We start from the raw sequence: 6,505 nt of genomic DNA on the forward strand, positions 1-6,505 counted from the left end.
CCCAAACAATTTTTTTCTTAGGGTAAAAAAAAAAAAACAACTGGAAACAAACTTTTTTTTTTAAATGGTTGCTGCCTAAGAATGGTTTTACAAACAATGGAAGTTTTTAACGACCTTGACTGGGTAAATTGGTTGATCCAGGGTGGGGATACGGGGGTTGGAATCCCCCCTTTTTGGGGCCGATCAAGGCATTTGAATGGGGTCATATAGTTGGAACATCCCCCCTTTTATCCTGTGTTGGGCATTTGATCGTGTATGGCACATGGGACTTCTATATAAGTTAAGAAAATATGGAATAAAGGATAATTTGCTTAACTGGTTCAAAAGTTATCTTTCTGATAGACAACAAAGGGTTGGAGTAAATGGTTTTTTTTCTAACTGGAATACTGTCAAGGCAGGAGTCCCTCAAGGATCCATCTTGGGCCCTTTTCTGTTTTTATTGTTTGTGAATGACATAGTAGATGTGGTTACAAACAAAATAAAACTATTTGCAGATGATACTTGTCTATATTGTGTTGTACATAATGAGAGATCAGCAGCTGAATCCCTATGACAAGATCTAGAATCATTAGATCAATGGGCAGGGGAATGGGGTGTAACCTTCAATGCAGACAAAGCCAAATCTATGTACTTTACGAGAAAAAGTAATATTGATGTCACATCACTATGCATGAATGATGCACCTCTAGAAAATGTCTCAGAACATAAACATCTTGGTATAACCTTATCATCTAATGCCAAATGGTCTAGTCACATACAGGATACGTATTCAAAAGCTTGTAAACGTCTTAATATTATGAGATATTTAAAACATAAGATTGATAGACAGCCTCTGGAAAGACTTTATATTGCATTTATAAGGCCTATTTTAGAATATGGGAACATAATCTGGGATAACTGCACACAAGAAGAATCAGAACTTATTGAGTCTGTACAACAAGCTGCTGCCAGAATTGTAACTGGGCTTCGAAAGGGAACTCCTAGATGGAGATTATATAAGGAATTAGGTTGGGATTCCCTCCAGAATAGACGTCAGAAAAACAAATTATTGTTTCTTCATAAAACTATTTCTTGAGATATTCCTAATTATATTGCTGCTGATGTCTTGTCATATACAAACACAAATGACCAGTATGGTCTGAGAAAAAAAAGGGAATTTAAAACTCCTCAGTGCCGAACCACAGCCTATAAAAACAGTTTTATTCCACATACTCTTGAAAAGTGGAATTCACTTGATGGAGAAGTTAAAAATATTTTAAGCTTTACAGGATTTAAAAGAAAACTGAATGAGGACATAAGTCCTTGTCCTGTTTTCTTTTCCACTGGTTCACGTAAAGTTAATATAATCCACTGCCAATTAAGAAATGAGGCTAGTGATCTAACAGATCATCTCTTCTGTGATCATTTGTCGGACAGCTCTATATGTGCCTGTGGAGATCCAGTAGAGGATAATTTTCATTTCTTTTATGTTTGTCCATTTTACATCTGGTATAATGTTAAAACACTTTGAATCTATCCTTGGAGATAACCCACCGGATTTATGTGACGAAGTTTTAACCTTATGAACAACTCTGTTTTTGAAATTTTGAATATAAATGATCTAGACACTGAAATATCTGAGGATGAAATTAAAGCCGCAATACATAAAATGAAGTCAAGAAAGAGTGCGGGAAATGATGGCATAATTAGCGAAATGGTATCTTGTTGTCCAATCTTATTTGCACCAATTTTGAAAATTTTGTTTAACTTTATTTTTTCATCTGGAATATATCCTGATCACTGGACAGAATGTTTAGTCATAGCGGTTCCTAAAACTGGTGATTTATCAGATCCAAACAACTATAGACCAATAGTTTTAGTTAGTGTTTTATCCAAACTATTCACTACTATTTTAACCAATCGTTTATTGTCGTGGTCAGAGGAAGAAGAAAAACTCATCAACAATCAATTTGGCTTCAGACCCGGACGATCTACTATAGATGCAATATTTGTATTGCATGGAATTATAACTAATACTCTTCAACAAAAGCAAAAACTGTACTGTTCATTCGTAGATTTCCGTAAAGCGTTTGACAAGCTGGACCGAAGCATACTAATGTAAAAACTCATTAAAAGTGGAATAAGCTCCAAATTTGTTACTATTGTAAAATCTGTCTATTCTTCTGTTAAAATGCGTGTTAGATCTGGTGGTATTTTATCCGATTCGTTCGATAATTTAATGGGAGTAAAACAAGGGGAGCCCTTGTCGCCTCTTTTGTTTTTATTCTTCATCAATGACTTGATTGAGGACATTCATATTGATATGCGGGATGATGCCGTTACTGTGAATAATATTCTAATATATCTTATTCTTTTTGCGGATGACACTGTGTTGTTTGGAAAATCACCAGAATTATTGCAAGAACTTTTAGATAAATTATTGAAATACTGTCATAAGTGGAACATTGAAGTTAATACTGAAAAAACAAAAGTTATAGTATTTAGAAATGGATGGCAACCAGTAAGTGCCAGATTCTAATTAAGAGCTAGATTTTTAAACTCAGTGAAAGATTTGTTCTTGTCAAAGAAGAAACAACTTGATCTATTTGACAGTATGGTGGCCTCTGTTCTTAATTACGCTTCGGAAATATGGGGTTTCAATCGAGGTAAAGATGTTGAGATTATTCACAATCGTTTCTGTCGATATATTTTAATAGTTGGCAAATCTGTCCCAAATTGTTTTTTATATGGAGAATTTGGCCATTTTCCTATGTACATTATGAGAAAATCTAGAATTTTGAAATATTGGTTGAATATCTTATCTAACAAAACACCTATTGTTTATGATGTTTATAAATTGTTACTTGATGCCAATAATGGCAAAAAAAACTGGGCTTCTAATGTACGTGACTTACTATTTGATAGTGGTCTCAATTATATATGGTATCAACAATCAGAAATAAATACTACTGGATTTTTTTATGTAATTAAAAATAGAATTATAGATCAGTATATACAAAGCTGGTTATCATATGTAGAAAAGAGCGAAAAACTTAGTATTTATAAGGATATAAAGTTAGAATTTAGGTTTGAGGATTATTTAGATTTTTGTTATAATTCACACTTTTTAGCTAAATTGCGAAGTGGTACATTTAAACTGAATATTGAAACAGGAAGATATACTGGCATGGCTAGAGAATTACGTTTATGTAAATGTTGTAACATGCAGTGTGTTGAAAACGAATACCACTTTTTACTAGTATGCCCTGCCTATAGATCAATTAGGCCTATATATTTGCCAAAATTCTATTGTTCTTGGCCAAACCTTACTAAATTACAGTATCTATTTAAATCAAAGTCTGTTTTACATATTAAAAAATTGTGTAACTACATAAAATCTGCGTGGTCAATCAGATCACATATTGTTACTTAATGTTATTTGCTTTCTTGTAATGATTTATATGTATTGTTCTCTGTTGTTTATCATTTGTCATGTTGTAAATATGTTTTTCGTTGCTATAGCATATATATGCTTTTTGCAATAAAGTATTCATTCATTCATCTATCAGAGATATGAGCTCTTTTGAAAAATAAGTAACTTTGATAATGTCAATCTTGATGTCCTACTACAGGGTTGCTCAGACTTGAATATTGATGAAAACACAGAGATATTTACATATGTACAACAATATATTCATGAAACTGGAAGATTTTTATAATAATTCATGTGATATTATACTGTTTAGAAATCAGCCTATAACCAGTGTACCACTCTTTAGTCTTAATTAAAGACAAACCAACTTTTACACAAAAAACAACCAATTGTGTTTAGCATCTTTTTGCAAATAAATTTATATATATTTTATTTTGTTTTTTGTATTAGTAATTTTATTTTCAAAAATCAAGAAATTAAAAGTCTTGTAATAAGATGGTACACTAAATTATTTATGTATTGCTAAGCAGTGCCAATCAATTCTTGTTATTCATATAAATAGAACAACTTTGTTGCAGTGAGTTTGTAAATTTGAGTAAAAATCACTTTATGATCTACTTGATTCCTTACCAACACTTATTAATGTGGTATAAAATTCGACATTATTTTCAGTAGGTCTTGATTTGACTTTGTTAACATAGTTATTTATATATGTATGTACACAAAAAATACTTCAAGAAGTGGGGGAATTGCCTCCCCTGACTCACTGCAACAACGTATGATCTATTAACATATCAGAAAATTATATACTATCATGCATGTTATCTAATCCATCTTGTATGGCACTGCCTTTTGTCCAATCCCTTTGTTTAAATGTACATTTGATATTTGAACAATAAAATATTTTGAATTGAATTGAATCCTGTGTTGGGAACCCCTTTTTTAAATGGCAGGATCCGCCCCTTGGTTATATAGCTCTTGCATGGTCGGTAATGGTTTTATGGTTTCTATAAAAATATTTATATCTGATTCAGTCTCAGACATTTATGATATAAATCAATAATATTAGGCAGTGGCTATTTTGCCTGCTCTGATTACAATATCTTAAGTAAAGCCGACTAAATAGTGTAACGTGTACACAGGGTAAGCGTGTCTGTTTCTATTTAGAATGAGTACGTTACCAGTTTGATACTGGATCCAAAATTGTTCTATTTACAAAACATATAACAAATAATCTTTATTCAAAAATTAACGTCAATGAACCAAAATATGTACAACTGCTCTTTGCAATCTTTAATAAGCTATCTATAAAATATTCTAATCAACATATATATACACTAGTACAAATTTGTACTCTTACAAATTTGTCCTGGGTCAGGAACAAACTTGTCCTCCTGGTACAGTAATGTACCCTACAAGTTTACACACTTGTCTTTGTTCCTCTGGTACAATTATGTACTTTACAATGTGGTCACACAGACTCACACTTGTCCTATACGGTACAATACGGTTCCGCTTGTAAATGTACAAGTCCGTATTTATAACAGGCACCAACCTGTTCTTTATTACTCTTAGTAATAAATTATAATATATACGAGCGAGCGATCTCAAATATCAACGTACCGTGGTCTTATGTCTCCAACGACTTCTAACAATCGACCCTGAGCTAGGAATCTCTCCTGCTTATATACCCCAATGGTAGCCGTACCAATATTGAAGAAGGGGTGTTCTACCAAAGTGTCTCATTACTCGTATCTAAGTTTCCTAAGGAACACCCCTTTACATTGAACCTGACCCAAAGTTTACCCGCGAAACATTTAACTCTTTTCTATGTTTATTAAACTAACATATACATATATAAAATAAGGCTTCTACTGAACTGTAACCAATATAAACAATCTAGCCTTAGATACAAAATCATCACATAACCCACGCCTCAAAAACACATGCGTCCCGCATGTCTAAAACTATCTTTTACATGTTTCAAACGGATAAAACATAGAACTACTATATACACATACTTCAAATAAATTTACAAAATCTATTTAACAATATAATCTGCCATCCAGGCTGGTTTTCGCCTTGTTCGACGCCCTTCGACACTAATTTCCTGAGTTTCTTCAACAGGCAACGTTGACTCGTGTACAGCTATGTCTTGCAGATATGGAGTCTCTATCATGTCCATAGGACCATCTTCAACACTATTGTTTTCAGTGTCTAATGGAACAAAAGTGTTATCCGATTCTGTCCTTAATGTCTGTTTGTTCTTTTTCTTAAGTCTGTCGACATGTATGACTTGTAGTTTCCCTCTGTACCCACAGTCAACTTTATATGTAAGGTCGCCATATTTGTCGAGAATTTTGAAAGGACCTTTCCAGAAACTAGTCAGTTTTGAAGACATCCCAGGTTTCTTTACTGGGAAATAGACGTATACCTCATCTTTTCTGAAATTTTGGTATGACAATTTGAGGTCGTGATAATGTTTCTGTCTTCGCATTTGCCCTTTTATTTTACCTCTGACAAAGCTGTGGGAGATTTCTAACTTTTCCTTAAGCTCCCAATCCCAATTATGTACGGGTATATCTTTAATAATCTCTTTCTGTAACATTTTGTCAAGGTTGTCATTTACTACCTTGTTCAAATGATAAGGTGTACGACGAGGTGGTTCTTTAAATGGCCTTGCGTTTCCCGTATTGATTTCGTGTTTTACGAGATTGGTCCTTCCCAAGTCAACATCAGAAGAAGCAAACATGTTCTGATTTTCTATCAACAAAAATTTAACTTTTTGTTTGTCTTTCGAAGTCAATTCATCTGATGTCCTGTCTAACAAATTTTGTAAATCTGGTCTAAGTCCGTCATGTTTCTGTTCATTTGAACTAATATTACCATCTAGTACTTGTTCAACACCAGACATTTGGGCTATAGTTGTACCAGGATAGATTGTCTTAGGATCTAGTTCTGTGTTCATTAATCTAACAGGGATTTTTTTTCGCCTGACCTTACCAACGTTCTAGCAGTCAAAATGTAGTCTTTCCCTGCATGCTCATTTGCTTCTAACAAAGCATTGTCAGCAGGTAATTTCTGACCTTCTGC

Source organism: Mytilus trossulus, chromosome 1, assembly GCF_036588685.1.
Source record: "Mytilus trossulus isolate FHL-02 chromosome 1, PNRI_Mtr1.1.1.hap1, whole genome shotgun sequence".
Lineage (NCBI taxonomy): Eukaryota > Metazoa > Mollusca > Bivalvia > Mytilida > Mytilidae > Mytilus > Mytilus trossulus.